The following is a 20813-nucleotide window of genomic DNA, read 5'->3' on the forward strand; positions in this document are numbered from 1 at the left end:
ATTTAGCATCAATAATTGTCAATGGTTTTAAAAGTATGAAGACAATGAAGATGTACAAACTGTAAGTGATCTGAGTGGGAAGGGCAATTCTAGACAAGATACACCAGGAATTCACCTCTGAGAAATGACATTTAAGCAAATATCTGAGTAATAAGAGGTGAACAAACCAATTTTGGTCTGCCAAGCATACTAGGTCAAGGGGTCAGCAAAAGGAAAAAGCCCTAAAGTAGGAATGAATGTGGATGAGTCTGAGAAACAAAAGGACAATAGTGTGGCTAGGCTTGGTGAGCAAACAAGTAGGTGAGAGGAAATGAGATCAAACAGGAAGACACAGACCAGATCACGTAAGTCTTCAGTAAGTTTGCGTAAGATGTTTGCATTTCCCCCCAAGAGCAAAGGGAAGCCATACTCTGCTCACCCAGACACAGAGCAATGCTAGAGGCCATGGTGACTGAGCATCTGCATTCTCGCTCATCATACAGGGAGTGGAGACAGGCCCCGAGGAAGTGACTCACTGCTGAGTCTCTTATAGGTCCACAGCTTGGCGATAATATCCAGGTAGGACACCTGACTCCAAGGGCAAGTAAGGAGTTCAAAGAAGAAGGGGGCCACATGGATCCAAGAAGAGTAAGTACAGACCCACTGTTCTTTCTTAAGTGCTCCTGGAGACAGGGGTTTGGGAAGGTAGAGAGAGAGTCCCAGCATTCAGGGAGGCTGGAGATGTGAGCTCTAAGATGGCATCATTACAACCTCAAGACAGGTGCAGGTTATGGGTTGCAACAGTGGGGCCACGTGAGAGGAGCAAAAACACTCGCACTTAAGCCTAGCCAGCCTTGGACATACCATACCATCCATTCTCAGTTCCGCTCTCCTGCATGTAAAAATACATGCAGAAATGGCACCCTCTCTTCATGGAGGGTGGGCCCCAGAAGTGCCCACTATACCAATAGTATAAATCCCAAATCGAGGCAAAATGGCCCCCTTGACCTTTTTAATGGTCTAATAAGCAGATCTCGCTTGGGAAGGGCCTCTTGCTTTCATGGCTGTTCTTTTTCCTGCATGATAGTTTTACCTTTGCTAATATGCAATGGTAAAAAAAAAAATAGAAAGAAAAAAGAAAAAAAGCCATCCTATGAAAGAGAAGATACTTTGAAAGTGCTAAGACTGCTCGGTTCTCTGACAAGCCTTGGCCAACAGTGAGGCTTTAGAATAAAATTAGGAACTGTATGAAGGATGAATGGGTCCAGTCTGTCTCCTGCAGGGCTCAGCAGTGTGGATGGGGCCAGAGTCGTCCCCTGGTTCCTAAGCTTTAATAGAGCGTCTTTCATTCAAAGCTCCCAGGACACTTCATAGCTGCTAAAATGATCCTAAGCAAATATTTGGGGCTACACAGTACAGGTGGGAATATGGAGGCACCGAGAAGAAAAAGAACTGACCAAAGAACCCAAGAGTCAACTGTGGAAGTAGGACCAGAATCCAGGACCTGAGCCAATTCAGAGCTCCTGTTGGCAAGATCAGGCCTGGAAAAGAGCACTGGGACTTCGTGATTGAGATGAGTTATAATCAAACAAATTGGGGGGTCCACAGTCACAGCCAGTTGTGAGCCAGCTGTGTCCTAATCCAGTGCCACCCTGGCACGTGTGCATGGAGCCTGGGTGACCTGCAGCTCTAAGTGGTTAGGACTTGAATAATTCAAACTCTCTAATTAGATTGACGGTGTCTGTTAAGAGTGAGCATATGCAGCGAGGTTGTTCTGTGGTCCCGACAAATTCACTTTATAGCTTCAATTAAACCCATTTCCTGTGTCCTGGGGCCAAAAAGGCCAATATACAAAACGACCACTTGGCCATATTGCCAAGATAAGGGTGAACACGGTACAATTCACCCGTGTACGCTGCAGGCTGGAGTCTGAGTCGGGAGGCCACAATGAAGACTAAAGAGTTCTATGGTCTGAGTGTCTGTTTCTCCCCCCACCCCAAAATGCATACGTCGAAATCCTAACCCCCAAAGCCAGTGGTATTAAGAGGTGGGGCCTTTGGGGTGATTAGGTCCTGAGGATGGAGCTCTCATGAATGGGATTAGTATTCTTATGAAAGGGCCTTGGGAGAGTTCCTCAGCCCCTTCTGTCATGTGAGGCTACAACAGGAAGTCCGTGGTCTGGAAGAAGGCCCTCACCCCATCATGCTGGCACCCTGATCTTGGACTTACAGCCTCCAGAACTGTAAGCAGTAAATTTCTGTCCTTTATAAGCCACCCAGTCTGTAATATTTTGTTATAGCAGCCCAAAGGGATTAAGATGAAGGATATACTTTGATATGGTCCCCCAGGGTGGACACTGCTTCATTCTCGCCACTGTTGACCTTGAAATAAACAAAACTTGAACACAATGTAGAGTCATGACTTGGGGTACTCTGACCTCCTTCTCTCAATTGGCCGCACTGGAGATGAGTAGCTGAGCGGCAGACAAGGAAGGGAAGATTTGGGAGCAAAATAAGACACATTGAAGATAAGAAGAGCTTCAAGACTCATGATAGGCTACCACCAATAGTACTTCTCTACCCATTTGGTCCATGGAGATTGGTTTGTCCTGGGGCTTCTCCCAAGGGTCGGATCCCAGCTGAGATCTCCCTAAATAACAGGATCTCAGTGGAGTTTCAGAGCCCCTAAGAAGTCCAGCATGGTTGTGGGAGGTCAGGGGCCATTTTGGCATTATGGAGAGGTGGTTACGAATTTGAATTTGTACTTCTTTTACTAGCTGTGGGATCTTGGCCACGTCACTACATCTCTTTGTGCCTTCTGGGCACAAATAGTATGGATTGGACAGGGCTGTGAAGCAAGAAGTTGATAGAGTGAAGCACTTAGAATAGAGCTTGTTCTGCAGTAAGAACCCAATAAATTTCCGCCATTATATTACCGTTACATAGCAAACTCAAAGTACCCCAGAGCTCATTAGATTTCTGGTTCCTCTTCCATGCAGATCCAATTTACTCTTGGGTCCAATTTAACTTTGGAGTTACATGTAAGACTTATTTTCCGGGGTGCCTGGGTGGCTCAGTCGGTTAAGCATTAATCAGTCAACTCTTGGTTTTGGCTCAGGTCATGATCTCGGCTCAGGCCATGATCTCAGGTTCGTGAGATCAAGCCCTGTGTCAGGATCCACACTCAGCAGGGAGTCTGCTTGAGATTCTTTCCCCGCACCCTCTCTCTCTGCCCCTCCCCCTGCTTGTGCGCTCTCTCTCTCTCTCTCTCTCACTCTCTAAAATAAATAAATAAAATCTTTTAAAAAAGACTTACCTTCCAAATTTAAGGGCTTTGACCAAAAGACCACCTTTGTTGGCAGGTGGGAAAGGAAGGCAGGCTGTGCTGAGGAGCACCCTCATCACTGACATTTTGCTCGGCATCAGCCAAGGCTGGCCCTGGGTAAAACTGAGAGGCCAAATTTGCTTACATGGAGCAGCCCCCTTCTAGCACCCCATCCTGCTGGGGCCACCCAGGATCTATGACCCCAGAAGCCCCAAGGGCAGGGACATCGGCGGCAGCCAACCAGCAATCAGTCAGCAGGCTTACAGTGGTCTGGGGAGCGAGGACCAGCTCAGAGGGGTTACCCATCGCTTGGGGCTGGTGAGACGAATGGGGGAGAGAATTAGAGCAGAAGGGGGTGGGCCTCAGTGCTAGGATTTGTCTGAGCAGGTCTTGGGCAACCGAAAAGCCTTTGTGTACTGGAAAGGGCCACCCAAATGTGCAGGGGTGTTATTATATCATTGTTACTATTTTTATTCAAAAGCCAGTTGTTAGCATCTACGTAACAGGCAATGGAGTGAAGGAAGCCAAAGGGATCTGGGTTTGCACCACCTCTGTACCTGACACAGGACTGTGGCCTTGCAGAGCCTCACTTGCTGCCCCCTCCCCCTCCCATGAAGTCCCGAAGAGCAGGGTCTTTGACGGACTGAGAGTGACAATGTGAAGTGCCTGGCTCATAGCAGACAGAGTCAACCGAGGTGTCTTTTCCCTTCTCTCTGGTGAAGACAGGCTACTTTTTTTTCACATGGAAATGGAACTTCATAAAACCAGAAAGCAAGACGGTGGCCCCAGGGAAGGTTTTAGGAGTGAGTTATTTTCATAGCATCTTTTCTTTCCTCAAAGATCATGCAGAGAGGGAATATCCGTTTCAGAGTGGTTCAGGCTTCGGCAGCAGTTGCTCACAAAGGGTCAGGTTGGGGAATGTTTCCAGTATGCGGAGCTCTTTTGCTGACCTGGGTCCTGCCTCTGCCGACTCTGCGCGGCTGGAGCCTCCAGGCGTGTGCTGAGAAGGCGGAAGAAGCTTGCCGAGGAGGCCAAGGGCTCCTGGATAGTCCGGGCCAGGCTTGGTGCGTGGGCTGGAACGCTCCCCACAGCTGTCAGAGCCCAGAGAAGACACCCTCCCCAGGCCAGGGAGTGCAGAGGGGTGTCCTGGTGCCATGGGAGCCTTCCACTTGAGTCCGCTGGATGTGGCCAGCACTCCTCATAGCTTTTCGTGGTCCCTTTCCTTGGGCTGCTTCCAAGCCTCCAGTTGGGCTGAGTCTAGGAGCTGAGCAGCTCTGTTTGCGAAATCTCCTACCCACGGGAGGCCAAGGCCAGGCATCTGCCCGTCACGGGGATGGGAGTCTGTGGAGGGGGCATGGATTTATTATTCCATGACCCATGTGACTGGCACGTCTCTCTGCCCTGACCTTACTCCCTCCTATGTCCGTTGTACTCGCACCACCACCTCATGGACGGACCGACTCATTACAGTTGGCATTGGTTTTGTTTCTTTTCTCAGCTAGTCCTCTTCTCTGGGAAAATGAGTGCTCCTGACATCTGCTTCCTCCTTTCTAGGCCTGTGGGGATGCCAGAAAGGAAGCACAGCCCGAGAGAAATATCCTTAGGGAGTGCGAGCAGCTGAGGCCCAGAGTCCCAGAGATTCTGTGTGCATATAAATATACATATAGAGGTTTATTTTCATATGTGAAATAGGTATGAGATAGGAGATATATATATACACATACATATTTGTGTCGTGCGTGGGTATGAGCTCCAGCTAATCTGTATTCAACACATCTCTTTTTATTTAAAGTAAATAAAATATTTAACTAGAGATTTAAATAGGAAAATATGTATCAGAATATGTAATATAAATATTGCATATTTATGCCTGGGCCATCCTCTCGGTCAACCTGGAGATGCTCCTTTCTGTCTTTCACATAATCCTCAGGCTTCATACTTTATGATTTCTGTTCCACCCCAATGCATATTCTAACTCGATCTCGCGGGGATAAAGATCACACAGCCTGGGCCTCGGGATGCATATCAGTGAAAAAGGCTAGTGGCGGGTGTTAGTAACAGACCCAAAACACCTAGCCCAGGCTTGGCCCAGGAGGCATTGACGAATGCTGTGGGTGGATGCGGGGCTGGTGGTGATGAGGTAACATTGGCTTCTGGGGAGCTGCAGACATAGAGGGCTCCATGTGCCCAAGGTCAATGACATTCAGGAAGACCCCATAGCTCTTGCCCTCCAGGGGCATCCTCCTGCCCCGCAGTTAGTTGAATGAGTTAACTAATCAGAGCCCGGGAGCTTGATTCCCGAGTGTTTCTACTGCTGGTGGCCCTTCGGCGTTGTGAAAACACATAGAAGATGGAGAGGCAAAGCCGTATTTGAAGTCTGGTTATCGCACAAAGAATTGAGTGATCCGCGGGTGATACGCCCTCTCTGTGGTTCTGGACGTCTAATCAGAATGCTCCCCCTTGAGGTCCCTGGTAGGTGAGATAGGTTGCAGACTCCTTAAGCAGCATTTTATTATGACCGTGAGAACAAACCACGAAGGCTCCCATTTCATTCACTCTCCTCTCCCACCAGGGTGCTTGGAGCAGGGCTCAGAAGGAAGTCCAGGAGAAGTTCCATTCAGCTCCCAGTCCTCTCTCCTTGGTTAGAGGTGACAAGTTACCAGGCCAGACCCCTGGTGCAATCAGCTAACCAGCCCAGGGCAGCACGGATCGGTGTGCTGCACCACAGAACACACACACGGGAGTGCAAAGGTGTGGGTTCCTGCCACTCTGATACGCGTGAACTTGTCTAAGGCTAAGACTCTATCTACCCTGACTCAGTTTCTGCACCTGTCAAGTGAGGAAGTTGATCTTAATGACCCCTAAGTTCCCTTTTAAGGTTAACATCCTCTAATCCTCCGTTTTAAAAATATAGAAAGTGTGCATTTAACCGAGGATAATGCCAACGTACTAGAGCTGTTAAAACAGTGACGCCAAGAACCCAAAACAGCAGAAAATCAAGTGTTTATGTTTGATTCAGAAATTCAGATTGACCATCCTATGAGTCATATCAAAGTATTAATGGTTTTGTAGAGAACTAAGTGGGTCTGGGGAGACAAATAATGAATGTTCACGGTAGTTTGCTTTCTGTGACCACGAACAGTAGCCAGTCCAGAGAGGACGAAGGCCAGGCCAGAGAGATAAGAAGGAGTCGCTCACTGACTTGACAGTTAGCTATTGAGGGCCCGCACCCAGCCTTTACCCTGAGAGCATGGACTTCTCGAATTTCCTGTGGATTCCACTCCCACGGCATCTTAAGATACGGGATTCTCGTTCAGCGAGTCTGGGTGGAGCCCAAGCTTCTGCATTCCTAACATGCTCCGGGGAATCCAGAGACATGTGTGCGCAGCAAAACAGCTGTCCTCCAGGGTTTTCTCCTGGATGTTGGATGAGGTGATCCCTATTTTCAATGTGGTTGTGGTTCAGAGGTTGGGGACCACGTCTGAGGATGGGCGGAGGGGGAGGCATAACTTCCTTGGAAGAAGAGGGTGAATTCAGCCAGTCTGAGAATAGAATGTAGCTGGGGTTAAAACGCTGGTGGATGATTCTAAGTAACTGCAAGGGGAAAGCAAGGGAGAGAAAGGGAGTTTAGAGGCGCAGGCGCTGAGTATTACGGGGGGAGCCATGTGTTTAAATGCCATCCTGGCTGAGACCCTGAGCCCCGCAGCTCAAGGCTCTGGCCTTTCTGTCCTTTGAATTGAGGTTTGCCTTTGACTTTAATGGAACAATTTTCTTCTGGTGCTGCAGCAGCCATTTCATTCCAAGACGGATTGCAATGTGAACTGATCTTGTTCCATTTCGGGTCCCAAACCACAGCACAGGTAGTTTCTAAATGTTGGTAGCTTCTGGGGGAGGCTCTGACTGCGAGGCTGGAATAAAAGTGGCCACAGTCACAAAGAGCATCTATGCCGGCTGTTCCCCTGAAAGGGCTCGGGGCTCTGATCGCTCCCAATGCCCTCAGACACCCTGGATTTCCCCGGGGGCTGTCCACCACGCCCATGAGCCTTCATGACGCGTTTTTGATGCAAAGTAGTTTTAAAGACAGACAGAAGGTGGAGTTTGTTTTGAAGGTTGACCTGTTTGTTGTTGCTTTGTTTTTTAAGATTTTATTTATTTATTTGAGGGGTGGGTAGGGGCAGAGGGGAAAAGAACCTCAAGCCGACTCCGAGCCCAGCAGAGAGTCCTGCACAGGGCAATTCTGCTTAGACTGGGTCTGAGCAGTGGCCCTGCTGAGGACAAATATCTGAGTGAGGCCCCTCACTGCTGGAGGGAGCCCCATACTCATAGGGAGAGGGGGCCCTGGGAGAATCTAGGTCCATTCTCTGTGGCCCTCAGTAAATCCGGTTTCTGGATTTCTAGCTGGATCCTCAAAGGGCATGTGGACAAGATGGGGTGTCACCAACAGCCACACAAAGCGCACCCAGGAATCTGGAGCCAAGGCTGACCTTATGTCCAAGTAGAAAAGACTTTGTCATCATTTGAAGGCACCTGCCTAAGAGGTCTCCCAGCGGACACAGGCCTTGAAAGATCAGGATCGGATATTCATTTCTTTGGGCTCACCATTCGCCCTCCAACCCAGCTGTTTCTAAGGAGTAAGCACCTTTGGGAGACCTGCTCAGAAACACACTAATTTACCAGTGGCTCTAGATTTATCAAAACGTGAAATAGCTAACACGCAATGAGTGTCCTTCATGCCAGGAACTGTATTATACTGAGTTCCTTACATGTATTGGATCATTAAATTATCATGGCAACCCTACTATGTAGGATATTGAAGTCCCCACTTTACAGATGGGTAAACTTGAGTCTGGAGGTGTGAAATAACTTGCTCAAGGTCACACAAAGTCAGTTGTGCTGTGTCTTAAGCCCAGGCTGCTAGCCCAAACTCCTACTGCTTTTCAAAGGGCCGCTCTCCTTCCTCAAAGGTATGAGCGCTTATGAGGGTGCTAGTTATGGGGGGTTGGGGGAAGGAAGACAAAGGGAAGGACAGCTGCTGAAGACCAGCTTCACCATTTCTTCCACACAGGGGTCCCCTGTGCGATGCACAAGGGCTGTTTAAAGCAAAGTGGTCCAGAAATTCCATGGTAGCTGACTGCATTAGCTAAACCAAGCCCCCAGGGACCTGGTAATTGTTTCCTGCACACCTTGCACATCCCCTTGGATCTTTGCACCGGAACCAGAATATGATTGTACCCTACTTCACTTTGCTGAGCCTTTCCCAGTGTCCTGGCCAGCCACCACTATGAGGTTTTGCACCCCAAGGGTTAAATTCTCAGCTGAAGGGGTAGCAGAGAGTCCATTTTGATGAGAACATGCGGAGGCCAAAGGCACCCTTCCAGAGCCTCTTGCTTCTGTTCTTTTGCTCATTTTGATTTAAGCCTTCTGTCCTTGTCAGGCTCTTTCCCATTCATAATTATTTGTGTGATGGGTACAATGTTATTATTCTATTATGACTCACAAACCATGGCCAAATCACTATTTCAGTTGATATTGCTTATAAATTATTACATCAGCTGCTTTGCAATTCCATAGTAATCCCTTTCCCCAAGTCCCTCCAGAATTTAAGAGGAAAAAAAAAAAAAAAAAAAGCCCGGCAAGATTCCAGTCCAGAACCTGCCAGCACCAGGCTGTTGGTTTGACTTCCTGCCTCAGTGGTATTTCCTGGAGTTGCAAGTTATTTAATGCTTACATGGCGACATCTGATCTTTCTTTCTATTGTCCCCCATTGGCCACTGAAGCGCTCTCATTCAAACACAGCTCCTGTGAAAGCAAAGAGAAGGCAGTTTCGCTGCAGGGCACCCCACAGCTGTGCTTTCTAGTATTTGCCCAAATGGCTTCCTACAGGAACAGTGATCACCGTAGCTCTCTGTCTTGAGTAAGCAAACTTCATTTTAACCACAAATGGCTCTGAGGGCTGTGGTCCTGTAAGTTATTCCAGCACAGTACTGAGATACTCTTTTCTCAGCCTGGGCATCCTGGGTTGGGAGTGCGCGCTCACCTGCGTGGATTCCTGGCAGCGTTGTGGGCAAGGCCAGGGAGATGTTGTTCCCAAGAAAGGCTGCAAATGCAGCCCGTCGTGCCATTTAGAAAGCAGCCCTCAGCTCTCCAGGTGGACAGTGACACGCATTGATTCCTGGCAAACTGGACTCTGCAGGTGGATCTGGGTCCCTGGCCTACTGTTATTCTGTCCTTGATCTGCAGCGTAGCCGTTTGATCTATCAAGGTCGTTACCAGGTCTTTGGAGGCCCCTGTTGAAAAATCCTGTGCTTTGGGGTTTGTAGGGAGGGCAGAAATAGTCTATCCCTTTGGGAGGAAGCCGCTCACAGGCCTGGCTCTGTAGCAACATACCTGTGTTGATGTGTAGAGTGTGCCTGGTTCTATCCCCACCCACATATGTCCTTTTGACTGCTTACAGCAGAGCGATTCAGGAGGAATCACCAGGAAAGAGACCAGGGAAGGAACCAGCCCACCCATACTGAGTTCCTGGGACTTCCTGAGTGTTCACTGCCTGAAAGAGAATAATTGGGAAGGGCGAAAAGGACAACCAGTGGTAAAAAGAGGCTGATCCCAGCTAAGTAAGCCAATGACGAGAAAGGTCTGACCCGTCCATGTAGGGGCCCAGAATTGGCACTGAGTCGTAGTAGCAGATGGAGTCCGAGGGGAGTGCGCTGTGTTTGGCTCTCACTCAAGGGAGCACCAGGCGTGGTGAGTCACTCTGTCCTCCAGGGGCCATATCACGCACAGCATGTTTCCCTGGGTGGTAAGGTTTATGCCAACTGATGATATCACAACCCAGGAGCTGTTAAAAGACCATGAGGTCAAGCTATTAGCGGCCACACTCCCATTGTCCAATCCCACGGAAAGCCTCTGTTTTCACACATGGAAACTCGAGGGTGTCCATAGACGTGGTTCTCACTGTGTGGCTCACAGACAAGCAGTGGTGTGGAAGGATTCTCCAGGTGCCCACAGACCGATTGCTCATAGAATCGTGAGACTTGCTCATCACTTTGCACCATCAAAATCCTTCCTACTCGGGTCGTACCCACTGACATAGACCTCTGACTTGAAAAGGCTCCTGTTAAAAACAAAAACAAAACAAAAAATTTCCTTGACCTTCCCTTCCCGTCTGACCATGGCTCATCTCTCCGTTTCCCCTTAATGTGAAATTCCTCACAAATGATCTATTACCACCGTCTTTATTTCCTCTCTTCCAGTCCCCTCCTCTCCCAGGTGGCCTTTTCAGTCCCACCTCGATGAGAGTGGGATCGTGGACTTCCTCTTACTTAATCCAGAAGTCAGTTCTCTGATCCATCTTATAGAAAACCCCAGCCGCTATTGTCACCGTGGACGCCTCCCTCCTTTTGCAAACTTTATCTTCTCTAGGGCCCCATGACACCACCTTTTCTGTTTTCCTCTGACCACATTACTGCTTTTCCCATTCTCTTCTGCTCACCCTCTTAATGTGAGATCTCCCAGGATTCCATCTCCGGATCTCTTCTCTTCTCTTCCCTTCCCTTTACTCCTCTTCTCTCATTCCCCACCCCAATGTACCCCATTCTTTTCCCCACGCTCTATCCAGGGACCTCTTGTGGTCTCATACCCTCTATGGAGTCATGACTCCCAAATCTATCTTTCTAGTCCTTATCTTTCCCCTAAGGAAACTGATGATATGACATCTCTGCCTGGATGTCCAATAGACATCTCAGATTTAAACGGCCAAAAGTAAACTCTTACTGTCCTTCCAAAGCCGATTTCTTCCCTCCTGGGGCTCCTCTGTGAGGCAAATGGCACCAGCACCTACCCAGTTGCTCACATTCAAATCTTGAAAATCATTTGTCTTTGGCTCTTTTTTAAAAAGGACCCCACATTCGGTCAGCCAGTCCTAGTGGCTCTAACTTCAGTATAAATCCGAGAATCTGGCTACATGTCGCTGCCTCTGCTGCGGCAGCTCTGATTTAAGTTCTTATCTCCCGCCTAGCCCATGGCAAGAACCTCTATCCCACTTCCAGACTTTTCCACACTTGTCCTCCTATAATGCATTCTCCACCTGACAGGCAAAATAATCTCTTAAAAGTGGAAATCAACCATATCACTTTCTTTCTTAAATCTTGCTAACGGTTTCTTTCTTTTTTTTTAATTTTGTTTTCTTATGTTAGGTTAATCACCATACATCACATCATTAGTTTTTGATGTAGTGTTCCATGATTCATTGTTGGCATGTAACACCCACTGCTCCATGCAGTACGTGCCCTCTTTAGTACCCATCACCAGGCTAACCCATCCCCCCACCCCCTCCCCTAAAACCCTCAGTTTGTTTCTCAGAGTCCATCGTCTCTCATGGTTCGTCTCCCCCTCTGATTTCCCCCCTTCATTTTTCCCTTCCTACTATCTTCTTTTTTTTTCTAATCACATTACAGAATACAATTTAAGCTACCTGCCCTGTATGTAAGACCCGATGTGATCTAACCCCTGTGCTCCTTGCCGCCCAGCTCAGCTCAGTCACTAGACTCATTCACACTAGCCTTCTTTCAGCCCTCAGACAGCCCTGGCTTATTGTTGCCTCAGGGTCTTTGCACTTGCTGTTCCTTCTGCCCAGTATGCTTTTCCCCCCAGACTTCCACATAATTAGTCTCAGTTTCAGCATCACCTCTGAAGACAGACCTTCTCTGACCACACAGTTTAAAGCAGCTCCTAAGCCCAGCCCTTCTCTCTCTCCTTATGTTGTTTGTTTTCCACACATCAGTGAACATTCTCTACTTGAAATTATCTTTTTATTTGTTCATGGTTTATTTTTGTCTCCCACTAGACCACATGACAGCAATCTTGCCTGTCTTGTTCACTGCGATTTCCCTAACTTATACTCATGCCTACCTCATACTGTGTGATCAATAAATATTTGTTATCTGAGTAAACGCTCCCATTATAATAAGTTCTATACGGTGCTTCTACTTCTGGTGTGAAGCGACGTCATTTCCAAAAGCATGGGAGAATGACCTAGATATATTTTTTAACAATTCAGAGATTCTTGGGTCCCATACCAGGCTTTATTGATGTGCCACTGAAAGTATACTGATCTTTTCATTCACCCTTATGGGAAGTCTTGAAGTAGCAAAAGTAGAGGACAGGGGGTTAGCATTCAGGCTAATGGAATTTGGGTTGAGTGGTCTTGTGAGTCCTTTGTTTCATTGGGGTACAAATATTTGAAACCATTGGATTGCAGCTGGGCATGGAGGTGGAGAGGAGAGGAGAAGCTGAACCCTGTGCCATGAGCCCATCTGACTGTTGAAAGCCAAGGTCCGGTTTTACCCACTTTGGTGTCTAAGTGATTCTGTGAATTACCAGGGCACCTATTAGTTCAAGAACAACTCTTCCCCTCGCATGTCCTTGAGCTTCATGATCTAGAACTCTGCTGTCCAATCCAGTAGCCATGATTTAAATTTGAATTAAAGAAAATTAAGGCATTTCCTTTGAATTAAATTTATTACAATGAAGATGAAATAAAATGAAGCATTTCATCCATAAGTCTCACTAGTCACATTTCAGGCACTCACTGACCACATGAGAGAGGGACCGCTGTATTGCACAGTCTACTTTCATCATGGCAGAAAGTTCTGTGGGGCAGAGCTGGTCTAGAAAATGGGCTCCTGGGACAGTTGGGGCATCGACCTGCTTACTGCCTTAAAGTGCCAGTCTGGTCAGTCCTATGTGGAACTGAGCTTCACCCTGGTTAAGCAATGGGTCTCGTGAGGCCTTGGAATTTCAGCTGAGCAGGTAAGAAGCTGAGGAAAACAGCTTGTAAAACCCTTTGCTAGCAGACCTGCCCCCACACAGAGGAGATGCGCGTTTTCACCGAGGCTACCATTGTTGCCTCAGAGGACCTGGGGAAAAGCACATCTGAGGATAGGGAATGCACTTCTCTTAGCTTGTTCCCCTTGAACTCTGGGTCCAAGGTCACTTGAGGGAAAATCATCAGAATTTGTTATATGACTGTTTCTTGGGGTTACCTTCTCTATCCCCAGTGAGATTATCCATCACTTTAAGGCAGGGGAAATAACTTAATGCTCTTGTATTACCCCTCCCCCAGCATTTCACATGCAGATGATAAACACTAGCACTTAGTCTAACTTGCATTAAAATTAGTTCTGTACATGCTTCTCTTTGTTTGCTCGTGAGCCTCTCAAGGGCAAGGCTAATATCTCATTCCCTTCCCTGCAGCATTATTATGCAGGATGTGTAATTGTTTTTCTACATATATTCATTAGATTGAGTGGATAGGTGGATGGATGAATGGATGGATGGAGGGATGGATGGTCAGACGGACGGACAGACTCAGACCCACACTGAGAGAAAATCCCATGTTTCAGTAATAATCTTTCTGGGAATCTATCATTTCTCATCTCAGGATTTCAGAGGAATTAAGCATTATTCTCACTTCTGAAGATGAGGAGACGTACCTTCCAAGTCAACAGTGCATAAATGAGGGAAATCTTTTCCAATGTCATCAGAGTTTTCTCCTGCGATTTCATCAGAAAATCCATTTCCTTTTTCTTCTCTCTAGAAGCAAGCCCAGCTAGGGAAAGAACAAATCAGGCTTAAAAGGTAAACAGAGCAATAGGAAAATGTCATAAGAAATTGTGTACATGCCATGTGAAACACTCAGATTCCCAGTGCATTTTGTGTTACTCTTTTGAAATCCCAATATCGAATGTGTATTACAGACTATTGAATATACTGTCCCCACATTCTTGTCTCTGGGGGAGAGGAGAATGAGACTGCATGTAGCACAGCAGAAGGCACGTGAGATCACAAAACCAGGCACAGGTCAGCTCTTAGCCCCCCAGCGGAGGAGGCAAGTTCATTGGGGGCACATTGATTATCTCCCAGGTGTCTGTTCATGTCCACAAGGTTGGGACACTAATGAGAAATCCAATAATGCTTATTCGGAACAACATGAGCCAGCCCCCCCAGCATATGGCTTCGGGTGTTGGTTGCTTTGGTGTTTTATGAATCTTTTCTGATTATAAAAAATAATTCACTTTCTTTTTTTTTAAGATTTATTTATTTATTTGAGAGAGAGAGAGTGAGAGATAGAGAGCACGTGAGAGGGAAGAAGGTCAGAGGGAGAACCAGACTCCCTGCCGAGCAGGGAGCCCGATGCAGGACTCCATCCTGGGACTCGGGGACCATGACCTGAGCCGAAGGCAGTCGCTTAACCAACTGAGCCACCCAGGCGCCCAAAATAATTCACTTTCATTATGGAAATATGGAAAGGCACACAGGAATTATAGAAAGGTATAGAGAAGCTATACCTCCAGCTAGCACCTGGAGCCCTGCTACCCTGAGTTAACTGTTGCTTATATTTCCTTCTTGTCCTTTTTCTGTACGTGGACGACACAAATAATATAGAGCTGTGTCTTTTGGGGGATAATTGAATCATACAGCTCACACTTTGTTTGATTTTTATACTTAACAACACGTTATTAAAAGATTATCCCCATGCCATTAAATATTTTTCAATGCAAAATGGTACATAGTAAAAAAAAAAAAAAAAAAAATCCTCCTCTCCCTCCAAATGTATAGGCTCTAAATTAATGTGCTATGTGGGAGGGAATTTATTGTTTTAAGTTCCTATATTAAGAAAGAAGGCTAGGGCGCCTGGGTGGCTCAGTTGGTTAAGCGACTGCCTTCGGCTCAGGTCATGATCCTGGAGTCCCGGGATCGAGTCCCACATCGGGCTCCCTGCTCGGCAGGGAGTCTGCTCCTCCCTCTGACCCTCTTCCCTCTCGTGCTCTCTATCTCTCATTCTCTCTCTCTCAAATAAATAAATAAAATCTTTAAAAAAAAAAAAATAAAGACAGCTGTGCCACAGCCATGCATTTAAAAAAAAAAAAAAAGAAAGAAAGAAGGCTAAAAATTAGTGGCTTAAACATCTAACTTAAGAGGTTAAAAGGGGCCTAACAAAATTAACAAAGTTCCAAACAGGAAATTAAACTAAAGTAATCTACAACAGAAATGCTTTTAGATTTGTCTCTTGTGTTTTTTGTTTTTTTTTTTTTTTTCATTCTGTGCTTGGAATCTTTTGAGCCTTCTGTCTTAGACTGTCTTACTTTAAAGAAGTAATTAAGGTTAAATGAGATCACTGGGGTGGGTCCTAATCCAATTACCTGTTGAAAGAGTGTTGAACTAGATATTTTAAATCCAGTCTGTCATTTTTGACTTTGACTGAGGCTTTTAGCAGGTCTTCAGGTAAAGGAATCACTGAAATATTTTATCTTTTTATCTTATTTTGTGTTCTGTAACTGCCTCCAGATCTCTTCTCGTTTTTTGCCTTCTTTGAGACTGACTTCCTTTTATTTATTCCTACCACTTTGGAAGTCATAAATGTAATTCTCTTCTAGAGCTTCTCCAGGACTGTTAACAAGCATACTTCACTTACCATATGCTAAACTTAATTAATAAGTTTCCTTCCTTCTGCACATTCTAGTGGCCTTAGGACACTTTAATCCTGTTACCCCTACTGATTTCTCTGCTGCTGGTCCTGCATATTTCATTTATGTTGCCATTGTTTTGTAAAGTCAACATTTTTTGTATTTACTCATACATGTGCCACTTTCTTGGCTCATTGTGCCATTTTTCATCTCAATATTTATACACGACTTGCCTCTGCTTCAAACAAGCCCTTAGAATTCCCTTTAAATCACAGTCTGTTTTTTCTTACCTCAAGGTGTCTACTTCACTCTTGTTTTTGAACGGTATTTTCACTTCACGTGTGTTTTGAGGCTGGTAGCTACTTTCCTCATATTAAAAATGTTTCCGCTGTCTTCCAACTCCCATGATTGCTATTAAGAAGTCGGTTGTAAGTTTGTCATTCCTTTGTAAGTAATCCGTTTTCTCTGCCTGCTTTTTAGATGTTCCCTGGCTTTAGTGTTTTAGCCCTATCTGGTGTATATTTCTTCTTTTCTTTCTTTTCTTTTCTCCTCTTTTGCAAAGCCTGCTTGGGTTCCTTGGATGTTTAAGTCTGAGGATTGAAGCCTTTTCTCAATTCTGATCATTTCCCTTTCTCTTTCTGCACTGTGAAATAGGTAAACTGCTGGTCTGTCTTCCAGATGTCTAATTATTTCTTCAGCTGTGCTAAACTTCTCTTATACCCTCCATCGAGGCTTACAAAAACAGTTATAATATTTTTCATTTCTAGAAATTCTAGTTGGATATTTTTTCAAAAATCGCTTGAAACTTTTTATAAATTTCTGTTCCTCACTTATATTCTATATAGCTTGTATGGGCTGAAATGTGTCTGCTCAAAATTAATCTATTGAAATCCTAACCCCCAGTGCCTCAGAATGTGACTGCATAAGGAATGGGGCCTTTAAAGAAGTAATTAAGGTTAAATGAGATCACTGGAGTGGGTCCTAATCCAATATGACTGGTGCCCTTATCGGAAGAGATTAGGACACAGACATAACACAGTGGGACGACCACGTGAAGACAGAGGGAAGATGACTATCTACAAGCCCAGGCGAGATGCCTCAGAAGAAATTAATCCTAGTGACACCTTGATCTTGGACTTCTAGCCTCTAGAACTGTGAGCAAATAAATATCTGTTGTTGATGGCCCTAAAAAACTAACCTAGACCCTCAATTTTTTTTCATGGTTTAAACTACTTGTTTTATATTCTTTGGCTGATAATCCAGTATCTGAAACCTCTTGGAAGCTGAATCTCCTGTCTCCCCCCCACCCGCCGCAGTGGTATTATGTTGGTATCTTTGTGAGTTCTGTGATCTGTGCTGGTGATCAATGGAAATTCTTTGAGATGAATCTGAGAGGCTTCATTTTTCTTAGTATTATGAGCCTAGGGCTGCTGCCAAGCCAGTAACCCTCCACTAATTCTCAACTTGAGCTTATTTCTTGGGACTACCCAGGTAGTGTGAATTGAGGTTGGAAAATTATACGATGGCCTTGTGTTTATGAGTAATCAAGGCAGAGATTTTGTTCCCTTACCCAAGTACTAAGATGGAAGAAAGGCGATATTCCTTGATGTTTAGTGTAGTGGTGGTAGGGGGGGAAGAAGTTGGCATATATCTAATTCATGCCTACATTAAAGATACAACCCGTTGGGATCCCAATTTTCTGTATGAATATCTTCTACTAGATTCCATGCTTTATGAAATCCCTAAGTGTTTTCTTCTGTGGCCTGTCCACTGGAGCTTGATAAATGCCCTCAGGATGAAAGTCAGATGTAGTGTTTCAAAGATAATTCTAGAAGGAGAAGTAATCTTTAGCCCAGAGCCTCTGTCAGTTCTCCAGAAGCATCAGGCTGGTCTGTTCAGGGAAAAGTTTAGTGTTGCTATTATCTCTATCTGCTGACTTCATGGCCAGCTAGATGAACCTTGCCTCTTAGGAGAGCTAGGTCCAGAGGGAAGCATTTTCTGGAAGTCAGTTGTGGATCTCCCAGCGATATGTGTAGAGTTCTTATCTGTGTGTGGACTGTCCTGTGTCTGAACTCTTGCTTCACCCGATCCCCAGGCTCTTTGGAGATCATGCGTTCCCACCGCCATCTCTCTGATCACCTTTTCTCCTGTTTTCTACACCTTCCTTTGAAAAAGTAAATAGAAGAGCCATCTGTCTTGGAAGATATCCTGGTCCTCTTTCAGAAAGTGCTAGAAATAAAGGCGAAATTCAAAGGCATAACATAACTCAAAGCTGTATAGAGCCAGGGCCAAAATGCTTGCATTTGCCTCATCCCTAAAGGAGAGCCTACCAATGCTTATTTCAGGAGGATTTTCTGTTTCAAAAGTCGGACCCAGCGTAGGAAGCGGATTTCTGGCCTGGAGGTATTTTGAGGCATCCTAACATAAGGCAGGTAGCTGAAAAGTGTCTACAAACTCACCTGGCACTGCCTTTGGCTTCCCTGAAAGCAGAGTTGGCCTCGATCTCCCAGCTGCTCACTGAGAGCCCATGGCATCCAGCACAGGATGAGGGAGGCATACAAGCTGATGAGCTAGTGGGCCCCAAGCAAAACTCCGATTGAGACACTCTCTACTCTGTCTGATTATTCTATGCTTTTATATAAAACTTCCAGTGTGATTTATGATTAGTTCTTGATTCTGTTTCTTTGGAGTTAGGTCTTATTCAGGGAAGCCATAGGAACAGCATGACCCAAAGACCTATGGCCCCTCTTACTCAGGCTCATTGCTGACCAAAGCAATTTGTGCAGGTTTAAAAAAGAGACCAGACAACGGGCACATTGATATACCTAATGGCCTTTCCCATGAGCTCTTGTTGCCAGACCGCCTTAGACAGCCTCAGGTAATCACAGGAGACACTAAGCACATTTTCAAATTCAAAGTCAAGTCTACAAAGGGCTAGAGTCTGGGTATTCTCCTTGGACAAGAGCAGAAGTCAGCCATCCCCCTTTTATTACCAGCCCTGTGTGCCCCGTGTTTTCAACAGAATAAATCAGGCCAATCAACTGTACTTGTTTAATGGAAAGTCAAAGGCATAGAGGGTGAATATTACTTAGGATATGAAAGATCAGCTAGTGCTCAGGAAATGTGTCAGCTGAGAGAATTCTTTTTGTCTTCATGAAAGTGGTCTCTTGGAAATCAAACTTAAGTTGTATATGAGCTTCGTGAGTCTAGAAAAGTTTTCAAGTACTCTTCAACAAATTAAGTACCAATACATCTGAAAACAGATGGTGGGATAAAATGCTGCGTGTCTCTTTCTGTTTTTGGAACACACCCAAAATAATATCTACATATCCCAAACCATTCTGAAGGATATCTGGAACGGGCCGAGTGAGAGTAACAAGAGCAAGGAACACTAACAAGCAGACGAGTGCCCGGCACTCAATAAATATTGACTCTCCAGATCCAAAGCAGGATGCTACCATCTCTGAAAGGAAGTGAAAGAACTCTATAAAACCCAACCGAGAGTGCTATATGCAACACCATTAAATTTAAATTCTTGGAGAGAACACAGAAGAAAGAAAGCCCATTTCTATAGTGGTGTTCTAAAGTTTGCCACGTCAGAGTGGCCGGGGTGTGTGGGTGTCCTGGGATGGAACCCTAGGCCAAGCTACCTGTGCCTTCTAAGACCAACCCCCCCAGCCCTGCTCACCGTAAAAGGGAAAGCCAAAACCTTAAAATAAGAAGGTATTCAGAGCAGAGCCCATTACATTTGTGCAGAAAACCTAGACAATGGTAATTATAAATAAATGTTTAAAGCTATGCTTCATAACCTACGGATGTGATTAAAGCAGGGCTTAGCGGAAAATTTTTAGGCTTAAGCACTTAGCATTACCAAATAAAAAATAATCAAAATAATGCATTCGTTATTCAACTCAAGAAGTTTGAAAAAGAACACAAGGGAATTACAGAAATCAAAAGGAAGAAATGATTAATGATGAGAGTTGAAACGGATACATTTTTAAAAATTAGATATTTGGCAGGAAAAAAATGAAGCCAAGATATAATGTTTTTTAAACAAAATAGAAAAACCCTTCATATCCCCTTTCCCCCCAAAAGAGGTACAAAATACAAGCATGGAAAATCAGAAAGGAGAATTGGAAAGGAAAATTAGAAAGGAGAATCTCCATCCAAAGTTGGAGAAAATTAAAAGAAAACTCCATGTTCAAGTCTACGCACACAAACGTGAATACTAAGGAGTTAGTGTGTATGAAGCCGAGGCATTGTCTGGCTGCCAGGCCCAGATCATTTCACATAAGAATTATTTTAAATCTCTAAGAAATAGATCATTCTAATGCTTTAAGAACTTTTCTAGGGTAAGGAAAATAAGTGCTTCCAACGTTTTCTTTTAAAACCAGAATAGCATTGACGCCAAAACTTGACAGTGATGGTGTAGCATGCACACACAGACCAGTGTTACTAATAAATCTAATGCAAAAAACTTAAATAAGACACCAGTATGTTAGTTGGGATTTTCTTTTTTGCAACTGACATACTTTCAAACGTCTCCCTGACCAGAGGGGAAAGGCAGCCTCATTACCAAAGGAGGAAACCATTAAACTGTCTCAACAATACAGAAGGGCACTGTGAGAAAAGCGACTTTCGAGCCTGGCCTTTGGATCAAAGTTGGTGTTCAAAGCACTAGGTGAAAAGAATATTGAAACAGCATCACGAGGTGGCCGGCAGGTAGCTGGGTCTTCCCAGCCATAAAAAAGTTGGGGACAGAGATGGCTGACAAGCCCAGACATTGACTATTTTCTCCAATTGAGACAGTTCTTTTGTGATGGGAAATGTTCTGCTTAGGTAAATTCTTCCAAAATGATGATGTGATCCTGTGGTACCCTTCTACTTCCCGTTTGAAATGACAAAAGGCTCCGAAGGGGGTCACTGAGGAGCCCACACTGGTGGAGAGAGAAGCAGAACCTGAGCTCTGAGGACGGGGGAGGGATTCTTCAGAAGAATAGAGACGGGGTTTGTGAGAGGGAAGTAAAGAAAGACAAAGCAGTT

General features: G+C 45.3%; 1 long non-coding RNA gene across 20 annotated transcripts in view; it reads left to right on the top strand.

Moving 5' to 3' along the window:
* The first annotated feature begins 397 nt into the window (after nucleotides 1-397).
* The window catches only part of LOC114196789 (uncharacterized), a 75205-nt gene continuing 54789 nt past the window's right edge, over nucleotides 398-20813 (top strand). For 16 of the 20 annotated variants that reach the window (XR_015767749.1, XR_015767754.1, XR_015767744.1 and 13 more), the window contains exon 1: nucleotides 398-627. This is a non-coding gene — a long non-coding RNA (uncharacterized LOC114196789). The remainder of the gene's footprint in view (nucleotides 628-20813) is intronic. The other 4 variants (XR_015767736.1, XR_015767737.1, XR_015767740.1 and 1 more) reach the window with 2 other exon arrangements.

The sequence above is a fragment of the Eumetopias jubatus genome, unplaced genomic scaffold, assembly GCF_037043125.1.
Source record: "Eumetopias jubatus isolate StellerSeaLion01/CBP00866 unplaced genomic scaffold, mEumJub1_p1.0 scaffold_2, whole genome shotgun sequence".
Classification (NCBI taxonomy): domain Eukaryota; kingdom Metazoa; phylum Chordata; class Mammalia; order Carnivora; family Otariidae; genus Eumetopias; species Eumetopias jubatus.